Source organism: Nicotiana tabacum, chromosome 16, assembly GCF_000715075.1.
Source record: "Nicotiana tabacum cultivar K326 chromosome 16, ASM71507v2, whole genome shotgun sequence".
Taxonomy (NCBI): Eukaryota; Viridiplantae; Streptophyta; class Magnoliopsida; order Solanales; family Solanaceae; genus Nicotiana; species Nicotiana tabacum.
The window spans coordinates 133,793,393-133,815,624 of record NC_134095.1 but is presented as its reverse complement, the minus strand read 5'-3'; positions in this window follow the sequence as shown (position 1 = coordinate 133,815,624).

Here is a 22,232-nt window from a genome sequence, read left to right as displayed (position 1 = left end):
TGATGCCTTTGGACAATTTGGCGATCTTTCAGACCATGAAATGCAGAAGGTGGCGATCTTTCAGCCTATGAAATGTAGGATTTGGCGATATTTCAGCCGATGCGAGGCGTAAAAGGTGGCGATATTTCAGCCATGCGAGAGAGATAAGGTGGCGATCTTTCAGCCGATGCAAGAAAATAAAGTGGCGATATTTTAGCAATGCAGGATGGAGATAGAGCTTAGTCTCGGAAGGCAGAAAGGTAGCCTTGTGCAATACAGGAAATCCAGATGGAGGTAGAGCTTAACCTCGGAAGGCAGAAAGGTAGCCTTATGCAAAATGCAGATGGAGATAGAGCTTAGTCTCGAAAGGCAGAAAAGTAGCCTTATGCAGATGATGATGGAGGTAGAGCTTAACCTCGGAAGGCAGAAAAGTAGCCTTATGCAGTGCAGGAAATGCAGATGGAGACAGAGCTTAGTCTCAGAAGGCAGAAAGGTAGCCTTATGCAATGCAGAGAAATGCAGATGGAGGTAGAGCTTAACCTCGGAAGGCAGAAAGGTAGTCTTATGCAAAATGCAGATGGAGACAGAGCTTAGTCTCGAAAGGCAGAAAGGTAGCCTTATGCAACGCAGGAAATGCAGATGGAGGTAGAGCTTAACCTCGGAAGGCAGAAAGGTAGCCTTATGCAAAATGCAGATGGAGACAGAGCTTAGTCTCGGAAGGCAGAAAGGTAGCCTTATGCAAAATGCAGATGGAGACATAGCTTAGTCTCAAAAGGCAGAAAGGTAGCCTTATGCAACGCATGAAATGCAGATAGAGGTAGAGCTTAACCTCGGAAGGCAGAAAGGTAGCCTTATGCAGTGCAAGAATGTAAAAGGATGATTAGTAGTAAAATCTCTTAGCTGATAGCCGATTACGACAATAAGACTGTTGGGAAGATTGTGTACGGATAGCAATTGCGGGCAAGTGATGATTTTGAGAAGTTGCATTCTTGGGAAAGTATGCGTACATAAATATACCTGACGATATTGCAAGTCGAGTGCCTGCATCCAAAGAAAATCGTGAATTCTGTGAGGGGAAAGGTTAGTTCGTCTTCCCCGGGCTCTTGACGTTGTGTGTCATTGGGGTAGCGTCGCTAAACAACAGCAATTCGGATAATAGTTATGCATGCTTTAGCAAATATATAATCGAAAATAGTTTTCTTTAGATGAACCAATGACTGCGACGTGGTTCAAGTCATTGCAACCTCTTTCACTCCGGAATTTTGAGGGTCCTTCTCAAAATTCTGCCCCAGTTTGCTAAACGGACATTTCTGACGGCTGTGCTGAATGACTAAAAAAAAAATCATCTTCAGAATTTTGAGGGTCCTCCTCAAAATTCTGCCCAGTTCACTGGGCTGGCGCTTCTGGCGATGCATGGACTAAAATCAACTTCGGAATTTTGAGGGTCCTCCTCAAAATTCTGCCCCAGATCCAACAGTGGGGAAAAATGGGATTTTTATTAAATTATGACCGAACCCATAGGGCTGCCTATGTATCCCCTCTTAAACGGGAATCAGGTCAGGCGTAGTTTAAATTACATCATTAAAGGAATCATAAGCGGTTACACATAATATCGTTTCACTGCATCTGAATTGATTGGCTTCGGCTAGACTTCTCCATCCATCTCTGCAAGAATAATGGCTCCTCCAGTTAGAACCTGGTGAACCATGTACGGACCCTGCCAATTGGGAGAGAACTTCCTCTTGGCTTCATCTTGATGTGGGAATATTTTCTTCAACACTAGCTGCCCCGGTGTGAAATTTCTTGGCTTAACCCTTTTGTTGAAGGCTCTAGACATTCTATTCTGATACAACTAACCGTGGCAAACCGCATTCATGCTTTTTCCATCTATAAGGGATAACTGCTCGTAGTGACCTCTTACCCATTCTGCATCATCCAACTCCACTTCTTGTATGATCCTTAAGGAGGGAATTTCTACCTCGGAAGGGATGACCGCCTCTGTACCATAAACCAGCATGTAGGGAGTTGCTCCGGTCGAAGTGCGGACTGTAGTGCGGTATCCCAATAAGGCGAATGATAACTTCTCATGCCATTGTTTGTGCCTTTCGACCATCTTCCTTAGTATCTTATTGATATTCTTGTTGGCTGCTTCCACAACTCCATTCATCTGAGGCCTGTAGGCTGTAGAGTTCTTGTGTTTGATCTTGAAAATTTCACACATCGCTTTCATCAAGTCGCTGTTGAGATTGGAACCATTATCGGTGATGATTGATTCCGAAACTCCGAACTGACAAACAATGCGGTCGCGCATGAAACCCACCACAACCTTCTTAGTGAGCGCCTTGTATGATGCTGCTTCGACCCATTTGGTAAAATAATCGATTGCCACTAAAATGAACCTGTGCACATTTGATGCGGCAGGCTCGATAGGTCCGATAATATCCATTCCCCAAGCTGCGAATGGCCACGGTGAGCTTGTTGCAGTAAGCTTGCTTAGAGGCGCCTTTATCATATTTGCATGTATCTGACAACGATGGTATTTGCGAACATACTGGATACAGTCTGTTTCCATAGTCATCCAAAAATATCCTGCTCGGAGTATCTTTTTCGCTAAGAAAAAACCATTCATGTGTGGTCCGCAGGTCCCTGCATGCACTTCGTCCAATAGCCTGGATGCTTCTTTTGCTTCGACACACCTTAGTAAACCCAAATCGGGAGTCCTCCTGTACAGGATTCCTCCACTGTGAAAGAAGTTGCTCGATAGCCTACGAAGTGTGCGCTTCTGAGTAGCGTTGGCAAGTCTTGGATATTCCCCTGCTGTCAAGTACTCCTTGATGTCGTGGAACCATGGTTTTCCATCCGCTTCTTCCTCAACGTGGGCACAATAAGCTGGCTGATCATGAATCTTTACTGGGATGGGATCAATGAAATTTGTATCTGAATGCTGGATCATGGACGATAAAGTAGCTAATGCATCAGCAAACTCGTTCTGGACTCTGGGGACGTGCTAAAATTCTGTCTTTGTGAACCTTTTACTCAACTCCTGTATATGATGCAAGTAGGGAAGTATCTTAGAGTTCTTGGTTTCCCACTCTCCTCGAACCTAATGTATGAGCAAGTCTGAATCCCCGATCACTAGCAACTCCTGAACGTTCATGTCAATGACCATTTTGAGCCCCAAGATGCAGGCTTCATATTCGGCCATATTATTGGTGCAAGAGAACCTGAGCTTGGCGGATACAAGGTAGTGCTGGCCAGTTTCTGATACTAGGACTGCTCCTATGCCAACTCCTTTGAAATTTACAACTCCGTGAAAAACAGCCTCCAACCATCATAGGATTCTGCAATATCTTCTCCTATGAAAGATACCTCTTCATTGGGAAAATACATATTTAAGGGCTCGTATTCTCCATCTACGGGATTATCGATGAGATGGTCTGCCAAGGCTTGCCATTTGACTGCTTTTTGGGTCACGTAAACAATGTCGAATTCACTTAGCAGGATTTGCCACTTGGCGAGCTTGCCAGTGGGCATGGGTTTCTGGAAGATATACTTTAGAGGGTCCATTCTGGATATGAGATAAGTAGTGTAAGCACATAAGTAATGCCTCAAATTCTACGCGACCCAAGTGAGAGCACAACAAGTGCGTTCTAAAAGAGAATACCGGGCCTCGTACGGTGTGAACTTCTTATTGAGATAGTAGATGGCTTGCTCCTTTCTCCCTTTTTCATCGTGTTGTCCCAGAACACAACCGAATGCTCCATCAAATACCGCAAGGTAGAGAAATAGGGGCCTTCCTGGCTCAGGCGGAACCAAGACCGGCGACGTTGACCGGTATTCCTTAATTCTATCAAAAGCTTTCTGACAATCATCAGTCCACTTGGTAGCAGCATCCTTTTTCAACATTTTGAAGATAGGTTCACAAACGACAGTGGACTAAGCTATGAACCGGCTGATATAGTTGAGTCTCCCCAGGAAACTCATCACGTCCTTCTTGTTCTTTGGCGGCGGCAATTCTTGGATAGCTTTGACCTTTGATGGATCCAATTTTATTCCTCGACGACTCACGATGAAGCCCAATAATTTTCTAGCAGGAACCCCGAATGCACACTTGGCGGGATTCAGTTTCAGATTGTACCTCCTCAGTCTGTTGAAGAACTTTCTTAGATCTTCCATGTGATCCCTGACTTTCTTGGATTTGATGATGACGTCATCCACATATACCTCGATCTCCTTGTGTATCATGTCATGAAAGATGGTAGTCATGGCTCTCATGTAGGTGGCACCAGCGTTCTTCAAACCGAATGGCATCATTTTGTAACAGTAAATTCCCCACGGTGTAATGAAAGCCATTTTCTCTGCATCTTCCTCATCCATCCATATCTGATGATACCCAGCGAAACAATCAACAAAAGACTGCAACTCGTGCTTGGCGCAGTTGTCGATAAGAATGTGTATGTTGGGAAAGGGGAAGTCGTCTTTGGGACTGGCCCTATTAATATCCCGGTAGTCAACACAAACTCTAACTTTCCCATCCTTTTTTGGTACTGGCATGATGTTGGCTAACCATGTCGGATACTCTACTACCCTGAGAACCTTGGCTTTGACTTGCTTGGTAACCTCTTCTTTGATTTTCAAACTCATGTCAGGTTTGAATTTTCTGAGCTTCTGCTTTACCGGCGGGCATATTGGATCTGTTGGCAGTTTGTGAGCTACAATGGATGTGTTGAGACCAGTCATATCATCATATGACCAGGCGAATATGTCTTCATATTCCTTTAGGAACTCCGTGTACTCTTTCTTTTCTGATGGTGATAGGTGAACACTAATGTTCGTTTCTTTGACATTCTCTACATCTCCCAGATTAACGACCTCAGTTTCATCCAAGTTAGACTTAGGCCTATTTTCAAAATTCTCAACTCCTTTAAAGACCTCTTCTGGCATATCATCCTCTTCTGAGTCCGTATCCGTTTGTTGCGTTGTCTCGTTGCAAGTCACAATCGTTGGTTCATCGTCAAGGCAAGTAATAGTAATGCTGTGTAAAATAAAGTGAATGATAGAAAAATAATAAGAGCGAGATATATAATAAACTGAAATGCTTCGATTAAATTCGCAATTGTTTTGAGTATTTGAGTTTTTTTCAGAATTAAAGACAATGCGGAAATAAAATCAGCTAGTAAAAAAGTAAAACGTGATGCATGGTGCTTTTGTTTAGCCTTGCTACCCCGAAGCTTTCCGGGTCCTGGTGGTTCTGATTGACCAATTGTTGAGGTGCTCTCCTTGGTTCACAACTTGTATAGAAGGGCCTTCCTTCCCTTCCTCCTCGAAGATAACACAACAGTCCATATCATCATCCTCCAGGAACAGATTCCTCATGGCTGCCAATGCTTCCTCTTCCTCCGACCCATATACAGTATCTGCCGGCTGGAAAGTCTGCTCCTGGTGAGGTATCAGATGCTCCAGTGGGTAGTAGGGACCGCGCCATGGTGGCGACCAGTGATTGAACTCCTCCCAAGTGTACTCATACCCCAAACCAAATATAGTGCCATGTTTCTTCAGCTTGATGGGTTTGGCGATTCCCTGGAGGTTTTTTCCGAGTCCCTTTCCAGGTTCGTATCCACACCAATTCAGGATACTTTCAATCTTGTTATCCCACCATTTATCTTTGTCTACAGCGTTGACTGTTTCAATATGGTGGTATGTTCTCCGCCTATTCTCCTTCTGCCTCCAATCATCGGGATGGTCTGGCGACTATATATGGGGTTGCTACCATCGCCATGAATAATCACCTCTTGGTGATTCCATTCGAACTTCACTGCCTGATGCAGCGTCGATGCCACAGCTCCAGCAGCGTGGATCCATGGTCGTCCCAACAACAAATTGTAGGATACTGGTACATCTATCACTTGAAAGTTAACGTCGAACCAGGTTGGCCCCATTTGCAAGCATAAGTTGATCTCTCCGATAGTAGACCTTTGGGACCCATCGAAGGCTTTGACATTGATGGCCACATCTTTGATCTCGTGCAGGCTCTTTCCCAATGTTCTAAGAGTTATCAACGGACAGATGTTGAGGCTGGAGCCTCCATCGATCAAGACTTTAGTGACGAAGTAATCCTCGCATTGTACGGTGATGTGTAGGGCCATGTTTTGACTCAGTCCTTCCGGCGGTAGAAGGTGATTTTGTGTCTTTCCAGTATTTGTCCTACCATATTTGCCATTTCGCCCCCAGTTATGTTGCTGGGCACATAATCTTCACTCAATATCTTCATCAAGGCATTTTTATGTGCGTCAGAGCTCTGTAGAAGAGCTAGGATGGAGATCTGTGCTGGTGTTTTGTTCAATTACTCAACGACCGAATACTCCTTAGCTTGTATTTTCCTCCAAAGATCATCGGGACCAGTTTCGGTAGTTCGTCCCGAGGATTGCTTACTGGACTCAGCTAGGTGCTCTGGAGTGTAAACCCTGCCTGTTTTGGTCATACCCTGCACAGCAATTGCTTCTCCCGTCTTGGTCTTTCCTTTCCTTCTTGCCTCAGTTGTGTAATCCCATGGTATGGCGTTTGAGTGGAACGGTGTTATGTCTGACATTGCTATAGGAATGGGTACCCTCGGTGGTAACACAACAACTTCAAAGGGTATAGGTGCCTTTGGAAACCCAAACTCAACCTCAATTGGCCCGACCACCTTCGCAAAAGAAGGTGCTTCAAATTCGAGAGGTATAGACATGTTTACTTCATCGCCCCTGGAGGGCTGGTTCTGTACAACAATCGGGTTAAGTGTGACTGCTGGTTTCTTTGGCTCATCATCCTCAGTAATCAGTCCTATCGATCCCTTGGGGTTCCAGTCATCTTCAATCTCGATCATGTGAATGTCCCCACCTCTGTGATCAGGCAGAGGGTTGTTGCGGACATTAGGAGCAGGCTCCTTTACTACGATAACCTTATTGTTGATTAGAGATTGAATCTTGTCCTTCAACGAGCGACATTCGTCAATGGTGTGACCTTTCATGCCGGAGTGGTACGCACATGTCTTATTAGGGTTGACCTACTGGGAAGGATTTTCTGGAGTTATGGCAGGGATAGGGGAGACGTAACCGGCAACTTTAAGTTTCTCATACAGCTGGTCAATTGGCTCAGCGATGGTTGTATATTGTCTGAGAAGTTTGCGGTCAAAATTTGGTCTGGGTCTAGGGAACTTTTGGCGAGTGGGAGGTGATTGGTAGTGTGAGGGTTGGGCATTATAAACTTGGTAAACGGGTGCAGGTTGAGAGCATCTGGGTGAAGTGGGTTGATATGCGGGAGGTGGAGATGATTGGTAAACGGGTGGTGGATTTTGGTAAGAGGGTGCGGGTGCTCGGTAATTCGGAATAGGCTGATATGTAAGTGGAGGTGACGGGTAAGTGCGTTATTTTAGTGGTGATTTGGCTCCCTGTGCGACCATCACGGCATTGACATCCTTCTTCTTGGCCGTGCCACCAGACTGTAAAGCCTTATTGGTGGCTTGCAATGCTTCAAGATTAGTAACCATACCATTATTAATGCCTTCCTCAATTCTTTCTCCCAGCTTGATGATATCTGAGAATTTCTGGCCCTCGATCATCATCAACCTCTCATAATAATGTGGGTCCTGAGCTCGGACGAAGAATCTATTCATTTGTTCCTCTTCTAAGGCCGGCCTGGCCTTAGCAGCCTCTGATCTCCAACGAGTACCATACTTGCAGAATGTCTTGGTAGGCTTCTTCTTCAGATTCTGGATGTAAAATACATCCGGTGCATTCTCTGTATTGAATCGGAACCTATCCATGAAATCCGACGCTATACCTACCCAGCGTGTCCATTTCTTGGGGTCCTGACTGATGTACCAGGATAAAGCATCCCCCTTCAGGCTTCTCATGAAGAGTTTCATACGGATTTTCTCATTCCTTCCGACTCCGACCAGCTTATCACAATATGTCCTTAAATGGACTCTAGGATATCCTGTGCCATCGAACATTTCAAACTTGGGAGGTTTGTATCCCTCCGGAAGTTCAACATCTGGCTGAATGCAGAGGTCCTCATAATTCAGCCCCTCTATGCCTCTGTTTCCTTCCATGCGCTGGACTCGGCTGGTCAACTTTTTGAGTTCTGCTGCCAAGTTTTTGATAAGAGTGTCCTTGTCATCAGACTTAGGTGCACTTGAGATTGGTTGAGTGTAGTGGGGTATGGTATCTACGTAGATGGAAGTGTTGTGGGGGTGGTCGTTTGTGGTGTTCAGTGGTTCAGGAATGAGTAGTGGAGTGTGGCATGTGTTGCAGTGTTGAGCATGAGTGGGTTGCATCTGTGGTTGTGGGGTGTGCTGTGGAGGTGCGGGGTTTTGAGCATTTGGAAAGTTAACATCAGGAGTGGTGAGAGTGAATGATAAATTTGCCAAGTTCCGCACTTGATCCAGTTCTTCTTGGAACTTCAATAGTTTCTGCTCAAGTTGGGCAACAGTTTCCTTAGCAACCGGGGTACCCTGAGGAATCTCAATTCTTTCAATTTCCTTTCTGGCGCTTGAATCTCCCATTTTACCTTTGTTCTTGTTCCGGATAGGACTCGGAGGAGGAGGAGGAGGTGGAGGGCCCTTGGATCTCGTACTGTATGATGATGGTGCCAGAATGCACGAACTAACCTTTGGGGAGGGGAATAAAAATAAAGAAAAACAAAAAGTAACAAGTTAGTGCGGGTTATGAGAAGAAAATGTTGCAATATTTAAACACATTGTGTAAGAATATAAATCACGTCCTAATTTGGGTGCCTCGTTGTGCCTGAGGTAGGCCTAGCGACAAATTAATTTAGAGAACTTATAATGCTAAATGCCTCATTTTATTGATAAAAATAAGACGAATCCAAAACGATGCTAAATAACAGAAAATAAAATGTCACTAGTGGCCATTGGTCTTATTACATCATTAAAAGCAAAATAAAGGACTCCTAACTACTTGGTCCCAGAAGGACCTTCCCCAGATTCGATATCTTTATCCCCCTCGAACAGCTTTACCAGCTTGCGCAGTCCTAGAAGCAGATAAGCCTGGGCCAAATGTCCGCCTGCATTCCCTTCAGCGTTTCGACAATCTTCAATCCTCTTGAGGAACTTTCCTTCTAGCTCCACTAAACCCCGCTCCAAATACCCTAGTCGCTTATTGGCGCTGATAGCCATATCCTTCCATTCTTCGATCAACTTTTGATGGGCTTCTTGTATTTCCCGATGCTCACTTTCACACTCTCAAATTCTCTTGCGCAGTTGATTGTACTTAACCCATGCTTCAGCTTTCTCGTCGATGATTCTGTGTCCGTGAATGAACCCGGCTGACCCATACCATTGTGATTATCTTCCAACCAACCCGAATAGTGCGGCACGCAACCAGCATGATACCTGTCAGCTCAATAGATTCTTTCCCCAAAACGAGCTTGCAATGCCACATGTGTTGAGCTTGGCATTTGTGAGGGCTATCATCGTCCTGGAAATCAGCCCTAAAGTGACTCATTTTGTCGACCCTTGGTATGATTTGCTTTCTTCCTGCCTGCCTCATGGCTCGGAGGGGAACGTAGGGATAAGTTCCTCTTAGACCAATAAGTATGAGAAATGGTGCGTCTTGGGATCGAACAATGAATTCTTCCGTAGGTAACCATTCGACCATCCACTGTACCTGGTCTTCTTTTAGATTATCGAATAGCTCCACCCATCTTCCAGCGTCCTCTGACTGAGCAAACATATTAGGCATATAATTTATACGCCTTGGCTGGTGGAAGGCAATGTGATCATCCCAGTCTCTGCGTAAGATCTCCTGTCGGTATTCTCTTTTATGGAGGTGCTCCATGAGCCAGAGCTGAAGTAATAAATTGCATCCCTCAAAATGACTGGCCTTTCGCTGATAGTTGTCCATGGCCCGTTATATCTCAGCAACAATCATGGGCACTATACTGAAAGGCTGTCCGCCAATTCCTTCCATCAGAGTCTTGGTTACCATGGCCAGTCTAGTGTGGATCCTAGCCTTCTTCATAGGGAACACTATCATCCCCAGGAAACAAAACATGAATACGAAGACCCTTCTATGAATATACCCCAGTGAGGTGAGGGCAAATTCATCTGAGTAGGTGCAGTATGACTTGCTATGGCCGTACCTCTCGTACAGATAGTCGAATGGGATGTAGGAGTCTTTCAAACAGGTCAAGTCTAGGTTCTTCTTCAGTCCCATCAGCTTAAGGAAACCCCTACCCTTGCGATTCTCTGGCATAAGCAAACCCGGAGTCTCCCAAGGAATACCAGCTAAGCCTCCTATTTCTTCGAGCAAAAGAATCATTTCAAGGTCCCCGAAGCGGAACACGAACCTATCACTATCCCAGAACAGAGTTGCAGCCTCTATGATTTTGTTGTCAGGCTGGATTTCTAGAAGAGAAGGTAGATTCCCTAAGTATTTTCGGATGAGTGTCTGATCACTGGAGTGGAGATCCTCCCACCAATTTAGCAGCCTTGGATGAACGTTGGTTACCATGCCAAATCTGGGGACTTCGTGCCTCATTTTCTGCAAAACAGAGTGTTAGACCCTTACCCCGCCAGACTCGACTATTTAAACCAATAATTAGCATAAAAAGCATTTAGTTCTCCAAATAAATGCACAGAACATATAGGTGTCCATTTGGGTTTCAGGGAAACCCGATGGACTTTGGACAAGGCTATCTTAATGAGTCATTATGTGAACAACATAACTGACTCGGCTAGGTTTGACCATTATGCATGCACAATTAGACAGAGCAAGGTTTTTATCGGGATGTTAGACAGGTACCCTTGAGCGGACAACTCAAGAGGGAAAAGCACGGAACCGTCGACTGCACTGCTGATCGACTGGTTTTACCGCAAATACGCCTTTGCCGAATTTAAAGGGTGATAATATTGGAAGAGCGCAACCACTCATTATAAGCATTGCTATAGTATTTTTTTGGCACGAGTGGAATATGATGTTGAAGATGCAGTTTACAAGAATGAAACAAATTGACATGTATTTTCACGTTCATAAGATAAATGATTACGCTAATTGTAGTAATTACAACAGTATTGCAATAAAGCAGTAAAGGAAAGTAGCTAAAGGAAAGAAAAGACATGAAGAGCCAAGTCAGTTTCGTAGTGAAAGAATAAAAGACAGTAAATAAAGCAATTAATGAGATAGTAAAGTCACAAGCAACATGCAATGGTGAAAGCCTAAAGAAGTTCCCCAGCAGAGTCACCATACTGTCGACGCCCCCTTTTTCTCTAACCGTAGGGTCAGAAATCGGGTATACGACATTGGGAGGACAACTCTATTCCCTTTCGAGAATTGGGTTTAGAAGTTGAAGAGTCTCCACCTAATGATTATAGTGCATCAGGACACTTTTAGAAGAGCTTGAGTTGGAAAACCAGAGATTAGGGTAAGGGCTAGAAATTATCCCGAGGGGAAGGTGTTAGGCACCCCTCAGGATCCATAAGTGTGGTTCCCGGTCATGCTATAATTGTGACTTTAAGAAGACAAGTAAAAAAAATAAAGCAAAGGGGCTTCACATAGTTTTGCAAACAAGTTTAAGAGTTGAAGAAGTAGAGAGTATAGAAAATTAGTTTTAAAAGAAAGCTTAAGAATTAACAAGTAAAGGGGAAAGGGGTCCTAGGTTTGTGATTAATATGGATCACTTCAATGCAATACCCAGCAATCACTCCTCAAAAGAGGGGTCACATGTGATATTAGCGCATCGATCATCATCTCCATATTCTACCCTTCCCACCCCGTAAAGGTTATTTAATCGCGTGATTGGGTCATGAAAGCTTATTGCGTGTTGTACCTGTCCCATCCTATAAGTCCTAGAGGGTATTTAGGACCACTATTCCTACTAGGTAAGGACTAGGCTGAACCCTTAGGTTTAAAGGACAAAATGCTAGGCGACATACATAACAAGTAGGACTACACATAAAGGAATCATACAAAGGCAAATATGTGGCTTACAAATCCCTCCACAAGTAAACATGTAATTAGCACGTCTCAAACACATTTAAGGTCTTAAAGATAAGAGTTTAAAAAAAACAGGAATGCCGAAAAAAGATAAGCTTCAGTGAAAGCAGAAGGTTTAATAAAAAAAACCTGAATGGCCCGATGATTGTTTGACTTGCAGAAATACAACTAAGAGGGAAACAGTTGAGTAAGTAAAAGGTAAGGGAATTGTTAAAACACCATTTGAAGAAAGTAGAGATTTGAAATACAGCAGTTTGAAATAACACGTTCATGGACAGAAAGATAACCTAGTAGCTCGAAAGCTTAATAGGGCGAGACTCAGAAAATTAGCGAGAGTGTATAAATGTGAAACTGGTTTCCAGATAGAGAGATTTTCAAAGAAAGAGTGAACTTTAGAAAGGCAAACGAGAAACAGAGTTCAGAAATTTAAAAGAGGCTGAGTAGTCTAAAATTGATAAAACAAAATCAATCAATTTTTATTAGGCCTAAAGCTTGCCTAGGCGTCATATGTATTGCCTACTTGAAAAGGTGAACGTGCATATTAATTCCAATTTTTTAAAGAGAAGACGCAGTTTAGCCCAAACTTAAATTAAACAACTGGAGAGGTGTTCAGCAATTGCAACTCAGATGAAATAAAATCCCAAGCAACATGATGTCTAATGCACATAAAGCTCTTAAAATATGATCTCTAAATGCAGTAGTAATTATTTTTTACAACAGTTGTTTGTTGGTTACTAATCGTGATTACGAAATGAGTATAATAACGATCTGAAAGTAAAGAGCCTAGAGCAGGATTTCTATATGTAAGATGCATGTCCTATACATGGTTTCTATTGCACAAATAGGTAAGTAAAGCCCTATAGACATGTTTTCTACCCATTACTTAAACTAAGCATGCGTAATCCCACCCAATTTCACTATAGCCCCAATTAGTTGTTTACAAGTTATTACAAACCATGATAGCTGAATCACATAAGTAAAGAAAAATAAGAAGTTACTCTATAGGGAGCCTTTAACCAGGCCCAACCTTCCAACCTCACTTCTTACGGGTTTCACAACCTTTGCCATGGTTTGGGTGCGGCAAAGCTCCCATTGAGATCCTTGGCCAATACCAGCACCCAAACACTACCAAAATGTTGAACAAGTGTAGTGTGGGATTACCAGCCTTTGTGCATCAAAGTTCAATGAGTACTCAAGGGTACCCAAGGCAATGCTTACATGAAGGGGGTAGAACCTAAACTCTAGGATTAGTGAGAGTGCGTGACATAGTTTTTAAAGAAATTGAGTTGAAAAACAGTTTAAAAAAATGATCCATGTAGAACCAGTTTTGAAAGAAAACAATGTGACAATTTTGACAATCTCAGAGCCAAAATACCACATATAGTTCAGGGAAGTAAACACAAATAGGGAAAAAGGGAAGTGGGGACAAGTAGTTCACATGTAAGAGCATAGACATCAGAGAAAACACTTCAGCCTTCAACAGTCATACTCCCTCCCAAAGAGATTCAGGATTATTTAATAGCTAGGAAGGGTTATGAATACAGACTGATAACGTATTGGGGTTAGGGGGTAAGGAAGAAATGTATTAACAAGTAAAGGAAACATAGACAACAGGGGAAGTGAGAGAGGATGTGTAGAGAAACAAGAGAGAACAATGAGTATGCTTATGTGTGTAAGAGAGAGTTCAGAACACTGAATGTCCTCTTATGCCAAAGAGAGGGTAGACTATTTATAGTTTTTGAAAACAAGTGGAAAAATAAGGTAACACGTATAGACTGATCATAGTTATGGAAATAATGCCTATTAGAATCAATTAAAGCCTCGGACTCCCTTCAATTAGGGAGTCATAGCTCAAACGGGTACAAATTGTATCAAATAAGAAAATTATTATTTGCAAGACTGGTATTTCCATAATAGGAGTAGTAAGAGTATGATGCATGTGATAAGGACTGAATACAGAATATTTCAAGTAAGGAAAGTATAAGGACAACATATTGTGCATACAAATTAGTTCAGAGAATCACGGATGAAATTGAAAGTCACATAGAATCAGTACTAAATAAGGAGAGCATTTCACGAATAAGGAAGTGATTCAAAAAATCAGTGTAAAACTTCTAAGGAAAACATATACCAATCATGGATTCGAAGAGATGCACAAAATCAGCAGAATATTTGGTAAACGATGAACAATTAGACCTATAAAACACAATAGGCATGAAAATCAGAGAACCCTAAGCAAGAAACCACAGAAACAGTAGAAGGTTGGAACAAAAAATTAAAGCATAGAACTCGGAGAACAACCCAGAAGATCACACAAACCAGCAAATAATACAAGCACAAACATATAATACTCAAAATCAGAAAGAATAAAGTGATTTCGAAAAGGGGTTCAGAAACCCTAGTTTGAAAAAGGGAACGAAAATGTTTAAAACTTGAACAATCGTAAAGATCGAGTAGAGAGTAGTGTAAAACACAAAAGAGTAAGTTAAAAATCATTAAAAAGACAGGATTTAAGAGGTCTAGGTAGAAATTAGGGTTTCGTAAAACCAGTGAGAGGTAAGAAACCTGGCTGTGAAACTCGTCAACAATGGTGTTCGTAGCACAATCGGACCAAAACCCATCGGGAAAAGGCCGGAGACAAACCAGGAAAAGCTTTCGGTGACCATATTGTATGGTTGAGGCTTCTGGGGTCTCAAAGATAGAGGGAATCAACAAGACAAGGTTTCACGTCGGCTGGTGGTCGAGAGAGGTGAGGCTGGAGGTGGTCGGAGAGGCGGTGAATTCATCGGAGAAGAAGAGAGAACCAGAAGGTTCTAGAGAGAAGGGAGAGTGAGAGACAATAGAGAGAGATAGAGAATCTCGTGGAAATGAAGGGTCTGGGGGTAATTGGATTTAATTAAGGCAAGCAAATCTGGGCCGTTGATCTCATTTGATCAATGGTTCAGATTAAATCGGAGCTGGGCCGGGTTGAAAATATGGGTCGGTCCAATTGGGGTTAGGGCTGGGTAAATTGAGGGCTAAATTTGAAATCTGAATGGGCTATAATTGCAATGAGATGAGGCTAAATGTCAAATAGCCAGTTTTTCCTTTTTATTTATAAAAAATAGTAAAATAATTTTTTTAAAACAAACTAAAAGCACTGAGCTAATTAATAATATATAAACATTAATCTAAAAATACTATAAATAATTTTATGCTTGCAAAACGCTATTACTCGTAATATAGGCTATAATTGCAATTTTATGCAATTTAGTTTAAAAATATCAAATAGATTTGTAAAAGTATGCAAAAATCACCTTAATTATATTTTGGTGTAAATATGAGAAATAAATAAATTATTCACCAAAATAATAATTTTGTGAATAATTATTGAATTTTGCGCTGCTAAAATAGACAATAAATTGGTTTTGAAAGTCTTTAGAAATTTGGGAAAAATACCATAATACTTGGGCATGCTTATGTATGCACATATATGTTATTTTGAAAGTATTTTGAGTGTAAAAAAAATTAGGGAAAAATTGGGTAATCAGGCGCCCACTTGGATAACGAGGGAATACAGTTTCAAGTTTTGGCAATCAGGTGCCCACCTGGATAACGAGGGAATACAGTTTCGAGCTTTAGCAATCAGGCGCCCACCTGGATAACGAGGGAATACAGTTTCAAGCTTTAGCAATCAGGCGCCCACCTGGATAACGGGGGAATATAGTTCAAGTTTTGGTAATCAGGCACCCACCTGGATAACGAGGGAATACAATTCAAATTGTTGGTAATCAGGCGCCCACCTGGATAACGAGGGAATACAGTTCAAGTTTTGGTAATCAGGCGCCCACCTGGATAATAAGGGAATACAGTTTTAAGTTTTAGCAATCGGGCGCCCACCTGGATAACGAGGGAATACAGTTCAAGTATTGGTAATCAGGCACCCACCTGGATAACGAGGGAATACAATTCAAATTGTTGGTAATCAGGCGCCCAACTGGATAACGAGGGAATACAATTCAAGTTTTGGAAATCAGGCACCCACCTGGAGAACGAGGGAACTCATTTTATACTAAGGTCAAGTTATTGGCAAGCGCCCACTTAGAGAACGAGGGAATTCATTTCAAAGTTACTTTCAATTCGTAAATTCAAGAAGCATCAGGAGCCTGCCTGGATAACATGGTCCATTTTTCTCATGTTGAAGATCAAGTAGAGATTCAAGGAAGATTCAAGACAAGAAGTAGATAGGCTTTTGTATTTTTCTTTTACTTTGCTGTAATTTTTCCTTTTATTTTCGATGTAATGGAAGGAACCGCGGAATGGAACCTCGATGGCACTTCACTCGGCTCTCTACCTCGGTATACTCCATCGCTCTTCTCACTCCGAACTACACGTGGCCTGATTCCTTTATAGCCAAGGATATGTAGGCAGCTCAGATACTAGGGCTCAGTCACATTCTCTTTTCTTTAGTTTTGTCTCTTTAAACAAGGGTAGGGTCAAAAAACATGTCTTGTCGTTCTTTATCTGAAAACACTTTGTATTTCCCGTCAAAAAGGGGCAGCCGTAGACATGTAATTTTTGACCCCCGCATTAGAATCACCTCTAATAGTCCTAGTATTTTTAGGATATTTATTTGAGTTTATTTCTATAGGATTTTACTTTATTACTAATTTTAATTCTATTTTTAGGGCACAAAAACTAAAAAATACACACACACACACACATATATATATATATAGTTTCATGTTTTACCTTATTTCTATTTAGTTTAGGTTATTAATATTTTTATAGCCATATATTTTTATTTTTACTATGATTTTCACTCTTATTTTTTAATTTATATAAAACATGATATATTAAAATATATACTTTCATACTATTATATAGCTTATTCTAATTCTTGCATCTTCATAAGGGAACTTTATATTATTTTAGAGGGGAAAAACTAAAGTTTTGGGCTAGTTAATTTTCAGATTTTTATTTTTCTCCATTGAATTATCCCAAAAGAGCCCAATTTCGGGTAACCCTTGGCCCAACACCTCCACACCCCTGAACCCAATCCGCCGACCCACTTCCTTACCAGACCGACCCGTCCAAAATCCCCTTTTAATCCTAGCCAGTGATTTAATTTAATCCAAAGGTCCATGTTAAATCCCTTACCAGATAAAAGCCATATCTTCCAAACCCTAACCCTAAGGAGACTAACCTAAAGCAGCCGCACCACACCCTTCTCTTCACCTCTGCCGCGCTATAACACCTCCAAACCCACCGGAAAACCCTTCCACGTAGGCATTGGTCCCTTCATGTTCCCCCCTCATCATTAGTATTAGATTTACGCGTTTTTCTTCCTTTATTTTACTTTGTTTAAACGAAAGTCCGGATCCCTTGGATAGATGTTGGAAAATGGGAGCCGTTGGATTAACTTTTGATCCAAGACTTCCATTTTCTGATTTTTGTTTGCAAAAAGGATGATTCAGATTTTTGTTTGAGGTCCCCACACATGATTTCTTGCTGAAGAAGGAAGAAGATTTGAGAGTGAGCTATATATTTGGGGATCTGGACAGAAAAAAAATCTGGAGAGAGATTGAAGGAAAAACTAGGGTTTAATTTGAGCTTCAGGGATCTTCTTCTTCTTTTTTTCTTTGGTTTTTCTTCTGTTTCTTGGTTTCACTTTCAAAAAAAATTAAAAAAAAAAGTATGAAAAAAATCGAAACATTTCTGTTGTCTACTTCTGCCTCTGGATTTTCATTTCAATACTATGGGGTTTGATGGAGTCAAGTTGGATTTGAGTTGATCGCTGTTTGTCGATTGCAACCTCCGAGGTTTTGCTCGAAGTTTCGGTGCAGTTTTGTCGTGTTTTTCCTTTGGAGTCGAAATTTTGTATTCGACGATTCTTTTATCAATATTAAGGAGGATTCAGCTTCAGCAGGTCTGTTTTCTTTCCTCATCTTAATCTGAATGTTTATGAAACATAGCTTCAAGAGAACCTTTAAGAATGGATTAAGTGAATAGTGATAGCTAGTGACCGTTGATTTGCTGTTTCATGTGAGTGTGGCTACTTGTTTCTCCTTGGTTTCTTCTGGGGATTTGCTTAATTCTGATTTAATACATGGACCTTTTTTAACAGCATGTCCGGCGTATTTTACATCTTTGGTAGATAGATATATGTTTAAGGAGGTTGTTGTCTCTTTCTAGGATATTAGGTAAAAAAATAAATGAATTTATGTGATGGTTTGGAAGTGTCTTTATCATCGTTGAAATCCATAGACTCTGTTGCTAAACTACTCTTGAAAAGTTATCTCACTTCATGCCTAAGTTGAGTCAACATTTATTTCTTTGAAGCCAATAGTGAGAACAGTATTTTGTCACATGAACGTACCAAGACCATGAAGATCTGTTTTGAATTTTGCTTATTCACTTGTCTTCTATGTGAAGTTCTGGTAGATATTGCCTTAATACAAAGTTTTCTATTATCTTAAGACAAATGTGGTGTTTGCTGTCATAGAATACAAACTATGTTGTACGCTTTAATTCTATGTGGTGTTACTGAATGCAAATATTTATTCTATGCACGTACAAACTGAAATGCTTAATTTATGTGGTGCCATCGAATACAAACTGTGTTGCTGTCATAGAATGCAAATCTGGTAGATGCTTAATTTATGTGGTGTTATCAAGGGTAATTATATGTGATAATTGTCACTTAATTGATCCTATGAGAAGCTACTATCTATGTTATATAATTCTAAAGTTACATTTCCGATTTGAAAATTGAAGTGCAAATATTTGGTTAGAAGTTCTGCTATTTGTGCCTTGCCTTTCTCTTATTGGTTTTTCATAATTAATTAATGTGTTACTGTCTAAATGTCTCTTTGAATGCCGATAGGTTGTGGGAATTGGGGAAAAGCCAAACACAATTAAAACTGTTATACTCTTTAATTTTTATTTTTAATTTTATTTCTATCTTAGTCATCTTATTGCATTGATCGCAATGAGCATGCTTAAGCCGACCAAGCTTGGGTAGGCAAGCCTTAAGATTTTTTTTAGTTAGAGGTGACATGTTGTCCCCTTAGTTAAATTTTTCCGGAGAATGCCCCGAGGGATTTTTATATATTTATTTTCAGGGGTATGCCCCGATGTGAAGAAACTTGTAGTATTTTTATTTTTATTTTTCCTTTACTTAGGTGGGGGACGACCTCGAGCCTCTTGTGTGTTTATTTTCCTTTTTCTGTGTTTTCTACCTCAATTGAATACTTTAAAAGCTAACTGGATCGAGTACGCAACCGTGACTTTCATGGGACTTGGGGAGTTCCTAACACCTACTTCCCGAGTCAAATGAACCCCCTTACCCGAATCTCTGGTGCAGACTTAGTTTTGGAGTCCTAAGTGTTTTAAAAGGAAAAATTATTTTTAAAAAAAAATGGTGACCTGGCATACCGAAACAAATGTTAGGTGGCGACTCTGAGTTATTTTCCTTTTGAATACAAATTTTGTCACTTTTTAATTAAAAACCCTTTTCAAGCTTTACTAAATCTTTTTATTTATAATAAGAGGGTTAGTGAAGGTTCTGTTAAAAATGGGGTGTGATAAATAGCAACCAGCAGGCTAGAAAGGACAATAACAAAACCTGTTCGTCTTATAGAGACGGTTGCTTGTGCCGCCTCAATTGTAGCTGATGATATTCCTACCATTATAAAGACGCACTCCAAAGTTCAGAAGAAGATAAGTGGAAGATTGCCATGAATGATGAAATACAGTCCCTTCATCATAATCATACATGGAGATTGGCCAATCTACCGAAGGGAAAGAAAGCAATTGGGTGCAAATGGGTATTTGCAAAGAAAGAAGGATTTCCTAACCAAGAAGATGTTCGCTACAAAGCAAGATTGGTGGCCAAAGGATATGCTTAAAAGGAGGAAATTGATTACAATGAAGTGTTTTCTCCAGTTGTAAAACATTCCTCCATTAGAATTATGTTGGCTTTGGTAGCACAGTTGGATTTGGAACTAGTTCAGATGGATGTAAAAACTGCGTTTTTACATGTCACGACCCGGATTTCCCACCATCGGGTGTCGTGATGGCACCTACTATTGGAGCTAGGCAAGCCAAATATTTAAAACACCTTTCCTGCTTTCTTTCAAACAATATAATAAACGAGACAAAATCTAAGCGAAGTTTGAACCAAAATGCTACCCAGAGTCTGGTGTCACTAGCTCACGGACTACTACAGAATACTACAATCAATGTCTGAAGGGAAAATACATCATGTTTGTCTGATACAAGATAAACAAACAAAAAAACATGGGAAGGGACTTCGGCCTGCGAACGCCAGCTAGGCTACCTCAAGAGTCCCTGGACTGAAGATAGCTCCCAGAAGTCCTACTGCTGTGGTCCGTAAGCTGCTCCCTGATTTGTGCACCAAAAATGCACAGAGTGTAGCATCAGCACAACCGACCCCATGTGCTGGTAAGTGCCTGGCCTAACCCCAGCGAAGTAGTGACGAGGCTAGACAGTACCTACCACAATTAACCTGTACAAATATATATACAACAAGTGCAAGAAAACAATAACAAGATAATACAAAGTAAAACTAGGAGGGCACATGCTATCGGGGAGTAACAGATAAAAATGAAATATCAGAAATAAACAGAAGAAACTCCGGTTTCCATGCTCTATATATATATATATACATAGTGGACGGCGTGCCACACGATCCCATAATATCATATATAAGTGGACGGCGTGCCACACGATCCCATAATATCATATATAAGTGGACGGCGTGCCACACGATCCCATAATATCATATATAAGTGGACGGCGTGCCACAAGATCCCATAATATCATATATAAGTGGACGGCGTGCCACACGATCCCATAATATCATATATAAGTGGACGGCGTGCCACACGATCCCATAATATCATATATAAGTGGACGGCGTGCCACACGATCCCATAGTATAGTATATAAGTGGACGGCGTGCCACACGATCCCAATTCATATCATATATAAGTGGACGGCATGCCACACGATCCCATAATATCATATATAAGTGGACGGCGTGCCACACGATCCCATAATATAGTTCATAATATCTGACTTCATATAGTAGACCCCTTCAGGGGAGAATAACAACTCAATACCTTTAACCTGGCAAGGGTACAGCTAACAGCCCAAAATATCCCGACACGGGAGAATATATATATCAGTCTACACATCCCGGCAAGGGAGTATTCACAACACATTCTCCTTTTAAATCATTATTCCTCAACCGTTCACATTATATGAAACTTTCAAATAAACAAGGAGCTTGTGTCACATTATTCGAATTAAAAGCAATCAAGACTCACGGTCATGCTAGACTCCAGTGCATAGATAACCGTCACCATGCCTATACACCGTACTCCACATTAGCAAGTAGCAAATATCATCCTAATCCTATTCCCTCAAGCCAAAGTTAGAACAAACACTTATCTCGAATGCTCCAAACTCAACTCACGCTTCTAGTATAGCTTTACCTCTTGATTCCACCACCAATCCACTCGAATCTAGTCATAAGTTACTTAATCACATTAATAATTACTAAATGAATCATCCCCAATGCATGAAAATAGATTTTTCAAGGTTTTTCCCAAAAAGGTCAAAAATACCCCCAAACCCACGTGGTCGAAACTCGAGGTTTGGACCAAAACCCGGTTACTTATTCCCCCATGAATCCAAATATATGATTTGTTTTTAAATCGGACCCCAAATTGAGGTCCAACTTCTCAATTTGTAGAAAACCTAGGTTCTACCCAAAACACCCAATTTTTCCCATGAAAATCTTTGATTTGAAGTTGAAATTATGTTAAAAGATGTTAAGGAATAAAGAAATTAAGTTAGAAATCACTTACCAATAGTTTTGGGGAAGAAAAGTTGTTTGGAAAATCGCCTCTTAGGTTTTGAGTTTTTGAAAAGTGAAAAATGACTGAGATTTTCCGAACTTGTATACCTTTCTGAGGACCTGGCGCAGACCGCACAAAAATGTGTTGCGGCTGCGCTGAGTGGGAGAAAAATTGGGGCTTCTCTGAACCCTTCCAGCGTGGACCGCACTGTTTTTGTGCGTGGCCGCGATGGTTAACCTGAAACCCTAGCCCTCAGACTCAGCCACGCGGACCGCACAAAAATGCATCGCGGCAGCGCGGCTCCAGCGCGGACCGCGCGGAAATGACCGCGGCCGCGCTGGTGTCTGCAACACCTGAACCTGCATTTTCTTAAGTCCAAGACCTCCTGGGC